The sequence below is a fragment of the Babylonia areolata genome, unplaced genomic scaffold (assembly GCF_041734735.1).
Source record: "Babylonia areolata isolate BAREFJ2019XMU unplaced genomic scaffold, ASM4173473v1 tig00055119, whole genome shotgun sequence".
NCBI classification, from domain to species: domain Eukaryota; kingdom Metazoa; phylum Mollusca; class Gastropoda; order Neogastropoda; family Buccinidae; genus Babylonia; species Babylonia areolata.
The window spans coordinates 17,501-27,500 of record NW_027468389.1 but is presented as its reverse complement, the minus strand read 5'-3'; positions in this window follow the sequence as shown (position 1 = coordinate 27,500).

Here is a 10,000-nt window from a genome sequence, read left to right as displayed (position 1 = left end):
ACAACCTTTACTGGACCTTTTTTTTCTTTTTTTCCTTTTTTCTCTCTCCGAGCATGCCAAAGTTGATAGAAAACGCGGTTCGGCATGGACGGGAGCAGGCGTTGAGGAGTAGGCCTTTTTTTGAGGGCCCAGAAAGTATTTTGGCAATTTTTTACTTTTTTATCCACAACCTTTACCTGCCTTTTTTTCTCTCCGAGCATGCCAAAGTTGAGAGAAAACGCCGTTTGGCATGGACGGGAGGAGGTGTGGAGGAGTAGTCCATTTTTGAATGGCAGCGGAAAGATTTTGGCAATTGTAGCGAGGTTCTTCGGACTTTTATCCACAACCTTTACCTGCCTTTTCCTCAGCGAGCATGCCAAAGTTGAGAGAAAACGCCCTTCGCCATTGACGGGACCAGACGTTGACGACTACGTCTTTCTTTTTTTCACGGCGCCTGAACGATTTGGGCAATTCTCCACAGCGCGTTTACTTTTTATCCACAACCTTTACCTGCCTTTTCCTCAGCGAGCATGCCAAAGTTGAGAGGAAAACGCCGTTTGGCATGGACAGGAGCAGGCGTTGACGACCAGGTCTTTTTTTTGGTCTTTTTTTTTCACAGCGCCGGAAGGATTCAGGCAATTCTCCAAAGCCGGTTACTTTTATCCACAACCTTTACTGGACCTTTTTTTTCTTTTTTTCCTTTTTTCTCTCTCCGAGCATGCCAAAGTTGATAGAAAACGCGGTTCGGCATGGACGGGAGCAGGCGTTGAGGAGTAGGCCTTTTTTTGAGGGCCCAGAAAGTATTTTGGCAATTTTTTACTTTTTTATCCACAACCTTTACCTGCCTTTTTTTCTCTCCGAGCATGCCAAAGTTGAGAGAAAACGCCGTTTGGCATGGACGGGAGGAGGTGTGGAGGAGTAGTCCATTTTTGAATGGCAGCGGAAAGATTTTGGCAATTGTAGCGAGGTTCTTCGGACTTTTATCCACAACCTTTACCTGCCTTTTCCTCAGCGAGCATGCCAAAGTTGAGAGAAAACGCCCTTCGCCATTGACGGGACCAGACGTTGACGACTACGTCTTTCTTTTTTTCACGGCGCCTGAACGATTTGGGCAATTCTCCACAGCGCGTTTACTTTTTATCCACAACCTTTACCTGCCTTTTCCTCAGCGAGCATGCCAAAGTTGAGAGGAAAACGCCGTTTGGCATGGACAGGAGCAGGCGTTGACGACCAGGTCTTTTTTTTGGTCTTTTTTTTTCACAGCGCCGGAAGGATTCAGGCAATTCTCCAAAGCCGGTTACTTTTATCCACAACCTTTACTGGACCTTTTTTTTCTTTTTTTCCTTTTTTCTCTCTCCGAGCATGCCAAAGTTGATAGAAAACGCGGTTCGGCATGGACGGGAGCAGGCGTTGAGGAGTAGGCCTTTTTTTGAGGGCCCAGAAAGTATTTTGGCAATTTTTTACTTTTTTATCCACAACCTTTACCTGCCTTTTTTTCTCTCCGAGCATGCCAAAGTTGAGAGAAAACGCCGTTTGGCATGGACGGGAGGAGGTGTGGAGGAGTAGTCCATTTTTGAATGGCAGCGGAAAGATTTTGGCAATTGTAGCGAGGTTCTTCGGACTTTTATCCACAACCTTTACCTGCCTTTTCCTCAGCGAGCATGCCAAAGTTGAGAGAAAACGCCCTTCGCCATTGACGGGACCAGACGTTGACGACTACGTCTTTCTTTTTTTCACGGCGCCTGAACGATTTGGGCAATTCTCCACAGCGCGTTTACTTTTTATCCACAACCTTTACCTGCCTTTTCCTCAGCGAGCATGCCAAAGTTGAGAGGAAAACGCCGTTTGGCATGGACAGGAGCAGGCGTTGACGACCAGGTCTTTTTTTTGGTCTTTTTTTTTCACAGCGCCGGAAGGATTCAGGCAATTCTCCAAAGCCGGTTACTTTTATCCACAACCTTTACTGGACCTTTTTTTTCTTTTTTTCCTTTTTTCTCTCTCCGAGCATGCCAAAGTTGATAGAAAACGCGGTTCGGCATGGACGGGAGCAGGCGTTGAGGAGTAGGCCTTTTTTTGAGGGCCCAGAAAGTATTTTGGCAATTTTTTACTTTTTTATCCACAACCTTTACCTGCCTTTTTTTCTCTCCGAGCATGCCAAAGTTGAGAGAAAACGCCGTTTGGCATGGACGGGAGGAGGTGTGGAGGAGTAGTCCATTTTTGAATGGCAGCGGAAAGATTTTGGCAATTGTAGCGAGGTTCTTCGGACTTTTATCCACAACCTTTACCTGCCTTTTCCTCAGCGAGCATGCCAAAGTTGAGAGAAAACGCCCTTCGCCATTGACGGGACCAGACGTTGACGACTACGTCTTTCTTTTTTTCACGGCGCCTGAACGATTTGGGCAATTCTCCACAGCGCGTTTACTTTTTATCCACAACCTTTACCTGCCTTTTCCTCAGCGAGCATGCCAAAGTTGAGAGGAAAACGCCGTTTGGCATGGACAGGAGCAGGCGTTGACGACCAGGTCTTTTTTTTGGTCTTTTTTTTTCACAGCGCCGGAAGGATTCAGGCAATTCTCCAAAGCCGGTTACTTTTATCCACAACCTTTACTGGACCTTTTTTTTCTTTTTTTCCTTTTTTCTCTCTCCGAGCATGCCAAAGTTGATAGAAAACGCGGTTCGGCATGGACGGGAGCAGGCGTTGAGGAGTAGGCCTTTTTTTGAGGGCCCAGAAAGTATTTTGGCAATTTTTTACTTTTTTATCCACAACCTTTACCTGCCTTTTTTTCTCTCCGAGCATGCCAAAGTTGAGAGAAAACGCCGTTTGGCATGGACGGGAGGAGGTGTGGAGGAGTAGTCCATTTTTGAATGGCAGCGGAAAGATTTTGGCAATTGTAGCGAGGTTCTTCGGACTTTTATCCACAACCTTTACCTGCCTTTTCCTCAGCGAGCATGCCAAAGTTGAGAGAAAACGCCCTTCGCCATTGACGGGACCAGACGTTGACGACTACGTCTTTCTTTTTTTCACGGCGCCTGAACGATTTGGGCAATTCTCCACAGCGCGTTTACTTTTTATCCACAACCTTTACCTGCCTTTTCCTCAGCGAGCATGCCAAAGTTGAGAGGAAAACGCCGTTTGGCATGGACAGGAGCAGGCGTTGACGACCAGGTCTTTTTTTTGGTCTTTTTTTTTCACAGCGCCGGAAGGATTCAGGCAATTCTCCAAAGCCGGTTACTTTTATCCACAACCTTTACTGGACCTTTTTTTTCTTTTTTTCCTTTTTTCTCTCTCCGAGCATGCCAAAGTTGATAGAAAACGCGGTTCGGCATGGACGGGAGCAGGCGTTGAGGAGTAGGCCTTTTTTTGAGGGCCCAGAAAGTATTTTGGCAATTTTTTACTTTTTTATCCACAACCTTTACCTGCCTTTTTTTCTCTCCGAGCATGCCAAAGTTGAGAGAAAACGCCGTTTGGCATGGACGGGAGGAGGTGTGGAGGAGTAGTCCATTTTTGAATGGCAGCGGAAAGATTTTGGCAATTGTAGCGAGGTTCTTCGGACTTTTATCCACAACCTTTACCTGCCTTTTCCTCAGCGAGCATGCCAAAGTTGAGAGAAAACGCCCTTCGCCATTGACGGGACCAGACGTTGACGACTACGTCTTTCTTTTTTTCACGGCGCCTGAACGATTTGGGCAATTCTCCACAGCGCGTTTACTTTTTATCCACAACCTTTACCTGCCTTTTCCTCAGCGAGCATGCCAAAGTTGAGAGGAAAACGCCGTTTGGCATGGACAGGAGCAGGCGTTGACGACCAGGTCTTTTTTTTGGTCTTTTTTTTTCACAGCGCCGGAAGGATTCAGGCAATTCTCCAAAGCCGGTTACTTTTATCCACAACCTTTACTGGACCTTTTTTTTCTTTTTTTCCTTTTTTCTCTCTCCGAGCATGCCAAAGTTGATAGAAAACGCGGTTCGGCATGGACGGGAGCAGGCGTTGAGGAGTAGGCCTTTTTTTGAGGGCCCAGAAAGTATTTTGGCAATTTTTTACTTTTTTATCCACAACCTTTACCTGCCTTTTTTTCTCTCCGAGCATGCCAAAGTTGAGAGAAAACGCCGTTTGGCATGGACGGGAGGAGGTGTGGAGGAGTAGTCCATTTTTGAATGGCAGCGGAAAGATTTTGGCAATTGTAGCGAGGTTCTTCGGACTTTTATCCACAACCTTTACCTGCCTTTTCCTCAGCGAGCATGCCAAAGTTGAGAGAAAACGCCCTTCGCCATTGACGGGACCAGACGTTGACGACTACGTCTTTCTTTTTTTCACGGCGCCTGAACGATTTGGGCAATTCTCCACAGCGCGTTTACTTTTTATCCACAACCTTTACCTGCCTTTTCCTCAGCGAGCATGCCAAAGTTGAGAGGAAAACGCCGTTTGGCATGGACAGGAGCAGGCGTTGACGACCAGGTCTTTTTTTTGGTCTTTTTTTTTCACAGCGCCGGAAGGATTCAGGCAATTCTCCAAAGCCGGTTACTTTTATCCACAACCTTTACTGGACCTTTTTTTTCTTTTTTTCCTTTTTTCTCTCTCCGAGCATGCCAAAGTTGATAGAAAACGCGGTTCGGCATGGACGGGAGCAGGCGTTGAGGAGTAGGCCTTTTTTTGAGGGCCCAGAAAGTATTTTGGCAATTTTTTACTTTTTTATCCACAACCTTTACCTGCCTTTTTTTCTCTCCGAGCATGCCAAAGTTGAGAGAAAACGCCGTTTGGCATGGACGGGAGGAGGTGTGGAGGAGTAGTCCATTTTTGAATGGCAGCGGAAAGATTTTGGCAATTGTAGCGAGGTTCTTCGGACTTTTATCCACAACCTTTACCTGCCTTTTCCTCAGCGAGCATGCCAAAGTTGAGAGAAAACGCCCTTCGCCATTGACGGGACCAGACGTTGACGACTACGTCTTTCTTTTTTTCACGGCGCCTGAACGATTTGGGCAATTCTCCACAGCGCGTTTACTTTTTATCCACAACCTTTACCTGCCTTTTCCTCAGCGAGCATGCCAAAGTTGAGAGGAAAACGCCGTTTGGCATGGACAGGAGCAGGCGTTGACGACCAGGTCTTTTTTTTGGTCTTTTTTTTTCACAGCGCCGGAAGGATTCAGGCAATTCTCCAAAGCCGGTTACTTTTATCCACAACCTTTACTGGACCTTTTTTTTCTTTTTTTCCTTTTTTCTCTCTCCGAGCATGCCAAAGTTGATAGAAAACGCGGTTCGGCATGGACGGGAGCAGGCGTTGAGGAGTAGGCCTTTTTTTGAGGGCCCAGAAAGTATTTTGGCAATTTTTTACTTTTTTATCCACAACCTTTACCTGCCTTTTTTTCTCTCCGAGCATGCCAAAGTTGAGAGAAAACGCCGTTTGGCATGGACGGGAGGAGGTGTGGAGGAGTAGTCCATTTTTGAATGGCAGCGGAAAGATTTTGGCAATTGTAGCGAGGTTCTTCGGACTTTTATCCACAACCTTTACCTGCCTTTTCCTCAGCGAGCATGCCAAAGTTGAGAGAAAACGCCCTTCGCCATTGACGGGACCAGACGTTGACGACTACGTCTTTCTTTTTTTCACGGCGCCTGAACGATTTGGGCAATTCTCCACAGCGCGTTTACTTTTTATCCACAACCTTTACCTGCCTTTTCCTCAGCGAGCATGCCAAAGTTGAGAGGAAAACGCCGTTTGGCATGGACAGGAGCAGGCGTTGACGACCAGGTCTTTTTTTTGGTCTTTTTTTTTCACAGCGCCGGAAGGATTCAGGCAATTCTCCAAAGCCGGTTACTTTTATCCACAACCTTTACTGGACCTTTTTTTTCTTTTTTTCCTTTTTTCTCTCTCCGAGCATGCCAAAGTTGATAGAAAACGCGGTTCGGCATGGACGGGAGCAGGCGTTGAGGAGTAGGCCTTTTTTTGAGGGCCCAGAAAGTATTTTGGCAATTTTTTACTTTTTTATCCACAACCTTTACCTGCCTTTTTTTCTCTCCGAGCATGCCAAAGTTGAGAGAAAACGCCGTTTGGCATGGACGGGAGGAGGTGTGGAGGAGTAGTCCATTTTTGAATGGCAGCGGAAAGATTTTGGCAATTGTAGCGAGGTTCTTCGGACTTTTATCCACAACCTTTACCTGCCTTTTCCTCAGCGAGCATGCCAAAGTTGAGAGAAAACGCCCTTCGCCATTGACGGGACCAGACGTTGACGACTACGTCTTTCTTTTTTTCACGGCGCCTGAACGATTTGGGCAATTCTCCACAGCGCGTTTACTTTTTATCCACAACCTTTACCTGCCTTTTCCTCAGCGAGCATGCCAAAGTTGAGAGGAAAACGCCGTTTGGCATGGACAGGAGCAGGCGTTGACGACCAGGTCTTTTTTTTGGTCTTTTTTTTTCACAGCGCCGGAAGGATTCAGGCAATTCTCCAAAGCCGGTTACTTTTATCCACAACCTTTACTGGACCTTTTTTTTCTTTTTTTCCTTTTTTCTCTCTCCGAGCATGCCAAAGTTGATAGAAAACGCGGTTCGGCATGGACGGGAGCAGGCGTTGAGGAGTAGGCCTTTTTTTGAGGGCCCAGAAAGTATTTTGGCAATTTTTTACTTTTTTATCCACAACCTTTACCTGCCTTTTTTTCTCTCCGAGCATGCCAAAGTTGAGAGAAAACGCCGTTTGGCATGGACGGGAGGAGGTGTGGAGGAGTAGTCCATTTTTGAATGGCAGCGGAAAGATTTTGGCAATTGTAGCGAGGTTCTTCGGACTTTTATCCACAACCTTTACCTGCCTTTTCCTCAGCGAGCATGCCAAAGTTGAGAGAAAACGCCCTTCGCCATTGACGGGACCAGACGTTGACGACTACGTCTTTCTTTTTTTCACGGCGCCTGAACGATTTGGGCAATTCTCCACAGCGCGTTTACTTTTTATCCACAACCTTTACCTGCCTTTTCCTCAGCGAGCATGCCAAAGTTGAGAGGAAAACGCCGTTTGGCATGGACAGGAGCAGGCGTTGACGACCAGGTCTTTTTTTTGGTCTTTTTTTTTCACAGCGCCGGAAGGATTCAGGCAATTCTCCAAAGCCGGTTACTTTTATCCACAACCTTTACTGGACCTTTTTTTTCTTTTTTTCCTTTTTTCTCTCTCCGAGCATGCCAAAGTTGATAGAAAACGCGGTTCGGCATGGACGGGAGCAGGCGTTGAGGAGTAGGCCTTTTTTTGAGGGCCCAGAAAGTATTTTGGCAATTTTTTACTTTTTTATCCACAACCTTTACCTGCCTTTTTTTCTCTCCGAGCATGCCAAAGTTGAGAGAAAACGCCGTTTGGCATGGACGGGAGGAGGTGTGGAGGAGTAGTCCATTTTTGAATGGCAGCGGAAAGATTTTGGCAATTGTAGCGAGGTTCTTCGGACTTTTATCCACAACCTTTACCTGCCTTTTCCTCAGCGAGCATGCCAAAGTTGAGAGAAAACGCCCTTCGCCATTGACGGGACCAGACGTTGACGACTACGTCTTTCTTTTTTTCACGGCGCCTGAACGATTTGGGCAATTCTCCACAGCGCGTTTACTTTTTATCCACAACCTTTACCTGCCTTTTCCTCAGCGAGCATGCCAAAGTTGAGAGGAAAACGCCGTTTGGCATGGACAGGAGCAGGCGTTGACGACCAGGTCTTTTTTTTGGTCTTTTTTTTTCACAGCGCCGGAAGGATTCAGGCAATTCTCCAAAGCCGGTTACTTTTATCCACAACCTTTACTGGACCTTTTTTTTCTTTTTTTCCTTTTTTCTCTCTCCGAGCATGCCAAAGTTGATAGAAAACGCGGTTCGGCATGGACGGGAGCAGGCGTTGAGGAGTAGGCCTTTTTTTGAGGGCCCAGAAAGTATTTTGGCAATTTTTTACTTTTTTATCCACAACCTTTACCTGCCTTTTTTTCTCTCCGAGCATGCCAAAGTTGAGAGAAAACGCCGTTTGGCATGGACGGGAGGAGGTGTGGAGGAGTAGTCCATTTTTGAATGGCAGCGGAAAGATTTTGGCAATTGTAGCGAGGTTCTTCGGACTTTTATCCACAACCTTTACCTGCCTTTTCCTCAGCGAGCATGCCAAAGTTGAGAGAAAACGCCCTTCGCCATTGACGGGACCAGACGTTGACGACTACGTCTTTCTTTTTTTCACGGCGCCTGAACGATTTGGGCAATTCTCCACAGCGCGTTTACTTTTTATCCACAACCTTTACCTGCCTTTTCCTCAGCGAGCATGCCAAAGTTGAGAGGAAAACGCCGTTTGGCATGGACAGGAGCAGGCGTTGACGACCAGGTCTTTTTTTTGGTCTTTTTTTTTCACAGCGCCGGAAGGATTCAGGCAATTCTCCAAAGCCGGTTACTTTTATCCACAACCTTTACTGGACCTTTTTTTTCTTTTTTTCCTTTTTTCTCTCTCCGAGCATGCCAAAGTTGATAGAAAACGCGGTTCGGCATGGACGGGAGCAGGCGTTGAGGAGTAGGCCTTTTTTTGAGGGCCCAGAAAGTATTTTGGCAATTTTTTACTTTTTTATCCACAACCTTTACCTGCCTTTTTTTCTCTCCGAGCATGCCAAAGTTGAGAGAAAACGCCGTTTGGCATGGACGGGAGGAGGTGTGGAGGAGTAGTCCATTTTTGAATGGCAGCGGAAAGATTTTGGCAATTGTAGCGAGGTTCTTCGGACTTTTATCCACAACCTTTACCTGCCTTTTCCTCAGCGAGCATGCCAAAGTTGAGAGAAAACGCCCTTCGCCATTGACGGGACCAGACGTTGACGACTACGTCTTTCTTTTTTTCACGGCGCCTGAACGATTTGGGCAATTCTCCACAGCGCGTTTACTTTTTATCCACAACCTTTACCTGCCTTTTCCTCAGCGAGCATGCCAAAGTTGAGAGGAAAACGCCGTTTGGCATGGACAGGAGCAGGCGTTGACGACCAGGTCTTTTTTTTGGTCTTTTTTTTTCACAGCGCCGGAAGGATTCAGGCAATTCTCCAAAGCCGGTTACTTTTATCCACAACCTTTACTGGACCTTTTTTTTCTTTTTTTCCTTTTTTCTCTCTCCGAGCATGCCAAAGTTGATAGAAAACGCGGTTCGGCATGGACGGGAGCAGGCGTTGAGGAGTAGGCCTTTTTTTGAGGGCCCAGAAAGTATTTTGGCAATTTTTTACTTTTTTATCCACAACCTTTACCTGCCTTTTTTTCTCTCCGAGCATGCCAAAGTTGAGAGAAAACGCCGTTTGGCATGGACGGGAGGAGGTGTGGAGGAGTAGTCCATTTTTGAATGGCAGCGGAAAGATTTTGGCAATTGTAGCGAGGTTCTTCGGACTTTTATCCACAACCTTTACCTGCCTTTTCCTCAGCGAGCATGCCAAAGTTGAGAGAAAACGCCCTTCGCCATTGACGGGACCAGACGTTGACGACTACGTCTTTCTTTTTTTCACGGCGCCTGAACGATTTGGGCAATTCTCCACAGCGCGTTTACTTTTTATCCACAACCTTTACCTGCCTTTTCCTCAGCGAGCATGCCAAAGTTGAGAGGAAAACGCCGTTTGGCATGGACAGGAGCAGGCGTTGACGACCAGGTCTTTTTTTTGGTCTTTTTTTTTCACAGCGCCGGAAGGATTCAGGCAATTCTCCAAAGCCGGTTACTTTTATCCACAACCTTTACTGGACCTTTTTTTTCTTTTTTTCCTTTTTTCTCTCTCCGAGCATGCCAAAGTTGATAGAAAACGCGGTTCGGCATGGACGGGAGCAGGCGTTGAGGAGTAGGCCTTTTTTTGAGGGCCCAGAAAGTATTTTGGCAATTTTTTACTTTTTTATCCACAACCTTTACCTGCCTTTTTTTTCTCTCCGAGCATGCCAAAGTTGAGAGAAAACGCCGTTTGGCATGGACGGGAGGAGGTGTGGAGGAGTAGTCCATTTTTGAATGGCAGCGGAAAGATTTTGGCAATTGTAGCGAGGTTCTTCGGACTTTTATCCACAACCTTTACCTGCCTT